This window comes from Eumetopias jubatus, unplaced genomic scaffold (genome assembly GCF_037043125.1).
Source record: "Eumetopias jubatus isolate StellerSeaLion01/CBP00866 unplaced genomic scaffold, mEumJub1_p1.0 scaffold_17, whole genome shotgun sequence".
NCBI lineage: Eukaryota > Metazoa > Chordata > Mammalia > Carnivora > Otariidae > Eumetopias > Eumetopias jubatus.
This window is the reverse complement of record NW_028274823.1, coordinates 34190799-34202902: the sequence shown is the minus strand read 5'-3', so window position 1 is coordinate 34202902 and position 12104 is coordinate 34190799. Positions and strand designations below refer to the sequence as shown.

Below are 12104 nucleotides of genomic sequence, written 5' to 3'. Positions count from 1 at the left end.
CTAAGACTGGGACAGGAGATATCTAAGATGAACCTGGAGTGTCTGGTAGTGTTAGAATGTAAGGAAATAGTCAAAACCCCACCAGGGTGGGGTATGTTGAAAAGGACAGGAGGCAACTGAGAAATGTCCCAATGGTCAAAGCTAAAACAATTTGAACAAAATAAAGTAGTATTAGATTATAGCCTGTTGTGATTTTGTTAAATGATCATTTGTTAAGTAGAACTCTGGGGTGTCCTGTATTTCAACAAAAGGCCACAAGGGAAAGTGAACTAGAGAAGGTTACTACCCACAGATGCTAGAGGAGGAACATGGCTTGCCTATAAGGGCCACTGTGGGAAGTCAAGGCAGGCTACAGGCAGAGAGAGAGGCAGGATGTGGGGCACATGCCTTTATTAGGGTCCGCAGGGGAATGCTTTGGGGTTACTGGGCTAAAGCTGGATTGGTCAGTTCAAACCAAAAAGAGCAGGGCTACAGTAGGCTTCTGAGGGGTCTTATACAAGGGGCAGCCCTGGGTGGCAAGGGAGAGTATTTGTCACAAGGGTCTTTCAGGAAGTCATATCCAGAACTCACATTTACTTGTGACTCTGAGGGCTCTTACCCAGGGTACTGCTTCAGGAGAAGCTAGTATCAGTTCAAGGCCCCAATGGGTTGCTTGGCCCCACAAAATGGATGCTGAGGCAATAATATCATGGAGTAGGAGCTAAACTCTCAACATAGCCCGAAGTATATGATAAATATTCATGAGTCTATTCTGGTAAAAGTAAGGGACTGGGTAAATAAGTGGGAATACAGTTGATCCTTGAACCACACATGTTCGCTTCTGTGTGGACTTTTATCAATAAATGCAATGCAATACTGTAAATTTGTTTTCTCTTTCTTATAATTGTCTTAAAAACATGTTCTTTTCTCTAGTTTTGTTTAAGAATACAGTATATAATACATATACAAAATATGTATTAATTCTACTATTATCAGTAAGGCTTCTGGTCAACAGTAGGCTATAGGTAGCTAAGTTTTGGGGCAGTCAGAAGTTCTATGTGGATTTTTGAGGGGGGTGGGGCAGGATCAGCAGCCCTAACCCCTATGTTGTTCACAGGCTAACTGTAAACAAATCTCCTATGCGAAAGAATTCCAAATAACTTATTCTAGAAATTCCGCCCTCTGGAAGGTTTGGCATATCTCCCGCCCCTTCAGTGTGAGCTGCATATAGTGACTTCCCTCCAAAGGGCACAGTATGAAAAAGGAGGAAAAATGAGTAATTTTACAGGGAGGGAAGTAAGCTAACACTGCCTCAGCCAGGTGATCAAGGTTAACATCAACAGGCATAAGTCATGTTGATAACATGTGCCCTCGATGAGATATAATGAGAATGGCACGTTGCCTCTGTGGTCTTCCTTCCACAAACCCTTAACACCAGTCTAATCATGAGAAAAACATCAGACAAATCCCAACTAAGGATATTCTACAAAACGCCTGACCGGTATGTGTCATAACCAAGGTCATTAAAAATCAGGAGTCTGAAGTGCATCTGGATGGCTCAGCTGGTTAAGTGCCCAACTCATGGTTTCAGCTCAGGTCATGATCTCAGGGTTGTGAGATCGCACCCCAAGTTGGAGTCTGCACTGGGCGTGGAGTCTGCTTAAGATTCTCTCTTGCCCTCTCCCTCTGCCCTGCCCCGTCCCTCCCACCCCATGTGCATTTGGGCTCTTGCTCTCTCTCTTTATCTAAAAAAATAAAAATAAGGAGTCTGAGAAGCTGTCACAGTCAAGAGGAGCCTAAGGAAACAATGATTAAACACAATATGATATTCTGGACAGGATTCTGGAAAAAGACTAAATTAGGTAAAAACTCAGAAAAAAATGAATATAGAATTTAGTTAATAATAACATACCAATTTGTTTTATTAATTGTGACAAATATACTATACTAACTTAAGATGTTAATAAAAGGAGAAAATTGGGAGCTGGGTGTATGGGAATTCTCTGTACTATCATTTTCTGGAAATCTAAAAATATTCTAAAATAATAAAAATTGACTTTAAAAAAAGTTATCGCCTTGCAAAATAAGAACTAGGAAGATACAAAATTTCATTTGTTTATATAGAACACTTTGCCTCACTGAAAATATTCCCTGAGGAATTTCAGTTCAATATTGATGAAATTTTACATATGTTCTTTCAAAGGTTTTATTACATAAATTGTGTGAACTTCAAATGAAACATTTATTATGATTTTTTTATTGTTGCTCATTGAGATACCCCCCAAAAAGATGACTATAGATATTTGGGAGGCATTTCCTTTTAAACTTTTAAAGAAAGATGGAGAAAGAATTGGTAAAATAAATAAATAAAAGTCCAGCAGATAGTTATTCAGACTATCAGACACAAAATCAAAGGCCACTCTTTCTGCCAAGTTAAAAACAAAATCCAGCTTGATTTTTGTTTGTTCTCTAAAATGTTATTTAGTTTCACTTTTCAAATTAACAAATAAGAGCAACTATACAAATAAGATCAACTTAAAATGTTACGGAACTCTATATTTTATAATGTGACTGTGGCATGTAGAATATGTCCACTTAAAAACATCTGGACCATCTGGGTCAGTCCATTAAGATGTTTTATACCAAAGGAAAACTCCTATATTCCTTTTTTCAACTTAATTTATTCTTGGCTGCAAGTCTTCTTTCTCCCCTAAGATAATAGTGATACCTTTAAAGGATATGCAGCAGTTTAATCTTTCATTGCTTTCTAGTGAGCTTCCTATAACAGAAAGTTTCTGGCAGACGTTTTTACATTCAGATCCAAATCACTGTCTGTGATGAAACTGAGCCAAGAACTTCACCATCACCCCCCGCCCCCAAAGAGGCTGATGCTCCTCCACCCCACCCCCCAAGATTCAGGGCTGCCAACCACTCATTTGCTAGGATTTCTTCTCCTTGGGCTCTGACCGTAGGACTGAGGTCTTTCCCCAGGATTACTCTCTAGGGGCACTTTGGCTTATTATATGCTAAGCTGGCCATTTAGGACGTGATGACAAGGTGAGGAAAACTTGCAACTACACACTCTAGAAGTCCTGCAGAGTTAGACAATTACCAGGTACGGAGTTTCTTCGTGGATTTGATTTATCCTAACATAAGTCTGGCTTATCACAATTGCAGTCTGAAAACTGTCCTGTCTGCAGCTGCCTCCACCCCCAGGGAGTTAAGTTTGTCCTCAGCTAAATGTACCCAGGTACTTCACTTCCTTCCAGGACTACTGTGTCCTCTCAGGCTTTTCTGTATGATTCCTGCCTAGTTGGTTAAGTAGAATAGTTAGTGACTGGCTATGATAGCTGCTGTAGCCTGACTCAGACATGGTAACATCCACAGTTAGCTGAGCCCCTAAGTCGGCATCACACTGTGTATTCCACACGTGTGGCCTTATTCCATCCTCTGCACAGTCCTGGAGTGTAGTTACTGTGGTTCCCATTTTATAGATGGGAACACTGAGACTCAACAAACTTGGACAACCTGTCTGAGTCCACACAGCTGGTATATGGGAGAGCTGTTGTCACACACACTCTGTTCCCCCTGACTTGTTACTCCCGCTCCTGCACATCACTTATGGATACCTGTCAGTCTACCCTGAATATTTATCCAAATTAGCAGTCCCAGACCCATCTTTAGACTTGCCATCTTTTTTCCATACAAGGAAACATCAAAGTACCAATAGGATTTTTTACTTTCATATTAATGTTTCAGGCAGAAATTATTATTTTTAATCCAATTGATCATACCTGCTTTGGGAGTATAAACTTCTATAATTTAAACTTCAACGTGTAGAGTTTTTCAGCTTGCATTAAACTCATTCTGTCCTTTCTGCGGATCCCACACTCCACAACAAAAATGTCATACTCAGAAATACTTGGTTTCCTAAAGGTATTTTGTACATATTCCCATTATTATGTCTGAAGTCCCAAGTGAATTTGGTAGACTGCTGGAGGTGGTCCTCTGTAGACAGAAAAGATGTGAGAAGGTATCTCCCTCCCTCCTGGACCCTGCCAACCTGAGGCATTGACTTGATGACTGGGGAAAAATCACACAGAACCCAGCTGTAGCTTCTCTTTCCAAAAGCGGAACACAAAGAAAATCAAGCTGAGTGAATATCCACAACATATGAAGGAAGAAGAAATATTAATGTTTAATTTGAAACAATATAGGATAGTAGGAAGGGTGGGAACCCTGAGGTTTTAGTCTGAAAGCTTCCCTAACCAGCTGTTTGTGGCTCTTAGCGAAGTCAGCCTCTCTGGACCTTATTTTCCTTACCTGTAAATTGTAAAATGTCACCATTGGACTGTTTGTTAATGTATCATTTATCTCCTCCTCTTTGAAAAAAACAAAAAACAAAAACCTCAAGAGGCTTTTAAAAACAGTGGAGCAAAAAGTCTAGAATCATGCAAGAGAGGTTGGAATGATGTGGGCAAGAATGCCTAGGCCAAAGGAAACTTGATGCCATTGATTCAAAAATTGGTCAGAGCTTCCTGGTAGCCTAGACAAAAAGAGAGATGTGATGCGTTATATTGTTCTCATTATCTGAAAAAGGAATGTGGAATGGAGGGAACAGAAAGAAGAAGAGGAAGAAAGGAAAAAAGCAGCAACCTACCAGATTGTCAGAAAATCCAGGCTCAGCCCTGGGAGGAATTGTTTTCTGTGTCCTATAGACAATGGATAGTCTTCAAGAGCAGCTTACAGGACAAAAACATTGGAAACAGTCTTTCTCTGGCCATATTTTATATGGACCCTCAATAAAAGGACATCATGAAAAAACATAGCTCTCTAAAGATATCCATGTAGATGGCTAAGATAATCTGGTCCAGGTGTATTGCTCACCAAAGGTCTTACTTGGCATAGGGCGAGCTTAGAAAATCTAAGGAATGGGGGCGCCTGGGTGGCTCAGTCATTAAGTGTCTGCCTTTGGCTCAGGTCATGATCCCAGGGTCCTAGGATCAAGCCCCGCATCAGGCTCCCTGCTCCACGGGAAGCCTGTTTCTCCCTCTCCCACTCCCCGTTTGTGTTCCCTCTCACTGTCTCTCTCTCTGTCAAATAAATAAAATCTTTAGAAATAAAAAAAGAAAACATAAGGAATGAATGCCTGTTATGACCCTTAGGGTATCTTTCTCAAATACCACTTGACTCAGCCAAGCTTTTGACAGGTGTGATAGGCTGGCTACAGACAGTTGACAATTGAGATTCTTGGCAAGTCCCTTCATATATATAAGTAATTAAGGTTTGTGAACATTCCACTTGCACCACCTTCCTATTCCCCAGGGAATGTGGGGACATCTCCCTGCGGGGAGGGCTGAGAAACTTTATTACCATGGTGACCCATATCAAGGGATGGAGGAAGGGAATTTCATTTTCTACTGTACAGAATGCTGTATTACTGGATTTTTCTTTTTACAACAAACATGTATTACTCAGAATAATAGAGATTAAACCAGGGGCCTTGGGGAGGGGAGGGAAGGGAAGGAGGGAAAGGAGGGAGGGAGAGAGAGTGAAAATACAGTTGCACGCAAGTAGATTTGAAAAGTTCTGTTTAAAACACGAAGCCCTAGTGTGGTCCTGTCACTTAGACATTGCTCCACAAATATTTGTTGAATGATGAAATAAGAAATAGAAATGGAAGCGAGCACTAGCCTGCGAGAGTCTGGAGGCGAAGTTGCCATCTGGCTGCCTCGACTAGGAAACGAATGTACTGTGGCTTCTTTAAAACACTTTGTTGTGAGTAGGGCAGCCTCCAAAGACCCCTTTCAGGATGAGCAGCCCCCAAATGCATCCCCCAGATTCCTAAATGGGTTCATCTGTCAACCAGAGTTCTAGGTCAGAGGCAGATGGCCGGGAGTGCCTCTTCTGATCCAACATAACGGGAATGAGTCCTTCCTCCTGTTATCACTCAGCTGATGTTTTCGTTTGCTTCCTGAGGCCACTCTTGGAATATCATTCAATTGTTCATTCAGTCATTCCCCCAGAAATACTGCTCAAATGCCTACTGTGTGCCAGGCACTGTTCTAGGCTTTGGACATCCTGCAGTGAAAAAACAAAATTCTCGATTCCGGAAGTTGCTTTCTGAGGTAGCGTGTGGTCTTTGTTGGCTTCCACCATGGCGTACCGTGGCCAGGACCAAAAAGTGCAGAAGGTGATGGTTCAGTGTAACCTCATCTTCAGATACTTGCAAAATAGATCTCGAATTCAGGTGTGGCTTTATGAGCAAGTGAACATGCGAATAGTGGGCTGTATCATTGGTTTTGATGAGTACATGAACCTCATATTAGATGATGCTGAAGAGATTCATTCTAAAACAAAGTCAAGAAAACAATTGGGTTGGATCATGCTAAAAGGAGATAATATTACTCTGCTCCAAAGTGTCTCCAACTAGAAATGATCAATGAAGTGAGAAATTCTTGAGAAGGCCATGTAGTTTGTTTTTTTAGATGTCCTTTGTTGGGAGTGTAGTTCTAAAACATTTGTTCGTATTGTTTTGATTACCTTTATGTTATTACCAGAGGATAATAAATGCTGTGGCATTGTTTTTATTAAAAAGGGGGGGCGCAGCTGGGTGGCTCAATCGTTAAGCATCTGCCTTTGGCTCAGGTCATGATCCCAGTGTCCTGGGATCGAGCCCTGCATAGGGCTCCCTGCTCCACGGGAAGCCTGCTTCTCCCTTTCCCACTCCCCCTGCTTGTGTTCCCTCTCTCGCTGTGTCTCTCTCTGTCAACTAAATAAATAAAATCTTTTTAAAAAATGAAAAATAAAAAAAGGAAGAAAAGAAAAGACAATTCTCTACTGACAGGGGTTACATTCTAGTTAGGTGGAGACAGAGAATAAGAAAAATAAGTAAAAAGTATGGAATGATAAGCATTAGGGAGAAAATAAAGCAGGGAAGAGGGATGGGGAGTGTTGGGGAGGGGTGGCTATTGTAAGCTTAAGTAGGACGGTGAGGGAAGGCTCACTGGGACCCTAGTATCTAAGTAAAGACCGGAAGGGGTTGAGGGAGTGAGCTGTCTGGATATACGCAGGAAGAGCAATCCAGGCAGAGGGAACAGTAAGTGCAAATGTCCTGTGGAGATAGGGTGGAGGTAGAACACATACCTAGCACATTCAAGGAACAGTAAGGAGGTCGGTGTGACATGCTACAGGCAGTTGAAAATTAAGATTCTTGGTGATGTATGTAGCTATAGTTGATTCATTTATTATTCTATATTATTCTACTGGGTACTCTTTATCCTTCTACCATTAAAAGATCTCTCTCTCTCTCTCTCTCTCTCTCACACACACACACACACACACACACACACACACACACACACACAATGCATGTGTGGTTCCCCAGACCAGCAGCATCAGCATCATCTGGGAGCTTGTTAGAAATGCAGACTATTGGGGGGTGGGGGAGCAGCCCTGGAGTAGGGGCTGTGGCGGTGCACGGGGACCCAGTGCGGTGGCTGCAGTGGCTGCAGGGCTGACAAGAAACTACTAAAGTTCCTGTGGAAGTAAAGTAGAATTTCATAAGAACATAATGGATGGAGAAGAGAAAACCTATGGTGGCTGTGAAGGCCCTGATGCCATGTATGTCAAATTGATATCTTCAGATGATCATGAATTTATTGTAAAAAGAGAACATGCACTAACATCTGGAACAATAAAAGCCATGTTGAGTGGCCCAGGTCAATTTGCTGAGAACGAAACTAATGAAGTCAATTTTAGAGAGATTCCTTCAAATGTGCTACCCAAAAGTATGCATGTATTTTACCTACAAGGTTCGCTACACTAACAGCTCCACAGAGATTCCTGAATTCCCAGTTGCACCTGAAATTGCACTGGAACTGCTGATGGCTGTAACTTCCTAGATTGTTAAATAAAATAAATTATAATAAACTGTTAACTTTTTTCAGTATTTAAAAAAAATGCAGACTATTAGTTCCGCCCCCATGTACCCACACCCCACACCTACTGAATCAGGACCTACATGTTAACAAAATCCCCAGTGCTTCCTGTGCACATTTAAGTTTGAGAATGGCCAGGGCCCTTGATCAGCAGTTCCTAGGCTTTATCAGAATCACTTAGGAAAACTTTTCAAAAGGACAGGTTCCTACCTCCCTACCCCATACACTGAATTAGATGGTAAGTGGTAAAGTCTGCGATTGGATATTTTTAAGGAACTCTCAAGGGTTGGTCTGATATGGAGCCACATGAGGAACCACTGGGCTCTGAATGATGGTGTCATATACAAGTGACCAAAACGGGGTTCATTCCTCATGGGCCTCGAAACACAGATTGAATAATCAAGCTAATAATCACCAGGATGCCTCCAAGCACTGAGACATGACCCCAAACTAATATTCCAATGCACGGGTGGAATGTAAATAAATATTGGTGGCTCACATTTCAGTTTTCAAGAACATTTAAGTGCATTTGAAAAATACTTTTTAAAAGATTGTTTGTAGAAACATCATACTCTTTCCAGTCCTTCTTTGGCATAGAGTTTAATCAGATTTAAAATGGTGAGTGTTCTTTGTAAGGTTGTGTGTTTCTTTTCTTCTAGGGCATGTAAAACGAGACATCTGGGTTTTATCATTAAAGTGCTAAAACATGTCCAGCATTTTTAGGAAACTTTTAGGAGTTTATACACTATAGGTGTTAGATATATTTGATAGAAGTCTATTCATTTAGAGTTTTTAAAAGTTTATGCATACCAATTTTTTTTGTTTCAGAAAAATATTTGAGTAAACCATTTAAGTTTCTGATTGTATTTTCCAGCACTTAGAAAATTAGGAGAAAATAGAAAGAAATCTTTTAGTCCCACCCTTATGTGAAAATATCTCATTTTCAGATATTCTTGGTTTTATATTATACACTGAATTCTCATCAATTCATAGCAAAATATGCTTTTACTCTCTTACTAGCATCTGTCAATTTATCTGTGGACATAAAAAGCATCCTCTTTGATTAATTTCTTCCCTGCCTGCAGAATTTCAGGAAAGATATAAAAATATAGATTTTAAAGAGTGAGGCTAGGTGTATTGTAGGCATATTCTGTGCATGAGTCTCAGACATGATGCTCCCCAGTCCTACCATGGAGCAGAGAAGTCAGGAGGGAAACATAAGACATTAAAAAAAGTTGTAATTTCTAATTTCAAAGAAATGCCACATTCAATGTAGGTACCTCACAAAACCAAATCACTGGATACATGCCCATTAATATTAGTAAACTTGGCTAACCTTTCCACTGGGCTTATGAATATACAAAGCACTTACCTCCTTTATCTCCTTTAATCCTGCAATTCTGTAAGGTAGGTGTGGCTCATAGGCCTGTTTTAAACTGAAGGCACAAAAGAAGAGAGACTAAGTAATTGGCCCAGTACCACACGGTTGATTAGTAAATGTTAGAGTTGAGACTCGAAAACAGCGCCTCTGACCTCAAACACAGGCTCAGGCTGACCGCACTGCATCTAGTAAAGATTATTTGTCCAGTCAGCATCCCCAAAACATGATCTTGTTTTGGTTTGGTTTGCTTTGGTTTTTTGGTATGAAATGTGTCACTTTCTAATACTTGAACAGTATGGTTTTGGTTGTTGTTTTTTTTTTTTTTTTTTTTTTTTACTTTTTAGTCTCTGTCATCAACACCCTAGGTGCTTTGCAAGTAAATATTTCTCTAAAGAGATTTCTTGAGCCAGAAACTGAACACATCTTTACTCCTCTGGAGTGAAGACTCAGCCCCTCTCTACAGGAAAAGCAAGGCTGGTGTTGGGCCCCCACCCCCTCTTGCCACAGTGCCACGTAACCCTCAAATTACCGACCCCAGACAGGTCATTCACTTTTATAGAGACTGTCAACACACCCTCAAAAGCTGTCAGCACTCTTAAACTTCTTTCACTAACTCTCCTGATGACAAGGAGCAGGATCTAACTTCAGCCCACTCGGCGAAATCCCAAGTCCTCCCAGCCTCATGGCCCCCATCTCCAAAATAAATCCCCTCTTCTGCTGATCTGAAGCTCACATCAACTTCCCCACGTCCAGTGTTTTGAGTTTCTGCAGCTGCTGTCCTGGGATTTGTGCCCTTGAGCTGTGAGTCAGGGTCCCCAACCCATTGTCCCCTGCTGTCACCGCTGAGCAGCCGCCTTCTTCCCTTCCCAAAACAGATCCTGGCAGGATTTTTCTGGAAAGTCTCTTCCTGCTGATACCTCCTCTCCTCCAGGAAACAGAGGAGGCTTCTTGGCTCTTCCTTCGACCTCTCTTGCCATCTGCAGTAAAGACAAATAGCAGCCACATCAACTTTAATGTGTTCTTGCTCCCGTTTTCCTTCTGCCTCAGATCTCCACTCCCCTAGACCCTTCCCCTTTTGGAGCGGGTCTGCAGGGCGCAGCCGGAGAGCGGCTGGAAAGGGGAGAGTTCAGGCCGCCGCAGTGCGTGTGAAATTCTGCAGGCAGGGGGCTGCTGGTAAGGGCTGTGATATGGCAGGCCCGGGGCTAGCCACTCTTGTTTCATTGCCCTGACTCTTCTCCCTTTTGTTCCTCCTCTCCAAGTTTTGCCCAACAAGGATGCGCTGCCACCATCTCTCAGGCCCCCTGAGTCAGCGTCTTTAGCAATTCCTGCAGCTGCCAGCTCGCTTTTTCCTCACCGTCAACTTCTTCACTCAAGTGAGGCTGCCTCTGAGGCCCCACAGATGGAGGGAGAGTAGGACAGAAGGCGGCAGGGAGGGGTGGCCGTGCATCCGATCCTCTTCACAGAGATAACGGAAGCCCAGCAGGCCATGACTCTAGGATGCCCTGAGGTCAGGAGACCTGAGGTCTAGCCCTGGCACTGCCACTGACTAGCTGGGTGACCTTGGACAAGTCACCTCACCCCTCTCCTTCTTGGGGTTCTTCATCTAAAAAATAAAGGAAATGGGCTAAATAACCTCTAAGGTCTTTTGATTTATTAGTTGCCGTATTATGTAGTAGAACCAGATGTCTAAAACCACGTGTCTGCTCAGCTCTTTCCTCATCACAGCCTTGGCTATGAAATCAGAGTTGCCCGTGTGCTTTAATCTCATTTTGGATTATAAGAAAAATCTTCCTGTGTCTTGGCTTTAGAATTCTTCCAATGATACATTGATTCCAAATTTATGACACCAGTTAGAAAATCCTATGCTGCCATTTCTGACTATTTCTACCCTTCAAAGTCCACTCACACCATGCAGTTTCTAGAGATGAAAGGATGTGTTCTTGGGTTGGACAGATGCAAAGAGAGGTCTCCAGGATTGCCAGTGGAGATGAGCCTCTGGCTATGTTCACTTCAGGATAAGGAGTTTGGAGGAACCCAGTGCCACTATTCCAGGGACTTTCTAAATGTAAGTGTTCCTTTGGGGGAAAAAAAATTGCATGGCCAAAAGAATTTGGGAAACTCCAAACATTAGCTCCTTCTTGGAGATTCACCATGTGCATTAGCGTATTTAAAGCTCCAAGAGGGGCGCCTGGGTGGCTCAGTCATTAAGCATCTGCCTTTGGCTCAGGTCATGATCCCAGTGTCCTGGGATCGAGCCCTGTATCGGGCTCCCTGCTCCACGGGAAGCTCGCTTCTCCCTCTCCCACTCCCCTGCTTGTGTTCCCTCCCTCACTGTGTCTCTCTAAATAAATAAATAAATAAATAAATAAATAAATAAATAAATAAATAAATAAATAAAATCTTAGAAAAAAAAATAAAGCTCCAAGAAATCCTGCCAGTGAAGAAATCTTAATTTATCCTAGCATTTTCCAAACTTATATAGCCCCAGATACCTTCTTCACAAAATACTTTAACATCTGGTAGGACATGTCCCTGGAACAGAGTTTAGGAAACATTGCCCCCAAACATTACTGACCTATCTCTATCTGGGTCTTCAGAGCAGAAAGGGATAACTACCGCTGCTAGAATATTTATTAAGCACCTACTGTATGCAGAACACGTGGCAGTAATTCAAAATTGGCAGATCAGCTGTCCAGCAGCCAGGATTTCAAAATCTAAAGCTGCAGAGGGACAGGCACAGGAATAAGCATGCCAGTCAACAAACAAGACAAATGAAGTGTCAAGTGCAGCTTGGGAGCATAGGC

At 42.1% G+C, this 12104-nt stretch overlaps 1 protein-coding gene and 2 pseudogenes across 3 annotated transcripts in view; all 3 read left to right on the top strand.

The window, feature by feature from the left end:
- The window catches only part of PLCE1 (phospholipase C epsilon 1), a 289717-nt gene that overhangs the window by 160059 nt on the left and 117554 nt on the right, over positions 1–12104 (top strand). The window lies entirely within an intron of this gene.
- On the top strand, positions 6137–6412 carry LOC114205327 (small nuclear ribonucleoprotein E pseudogene; annotated as a pseudogene).
- Positions 7466–7891, top strand: LOC114205326 (elongin-C pseudogene; annotated as a pseudogene).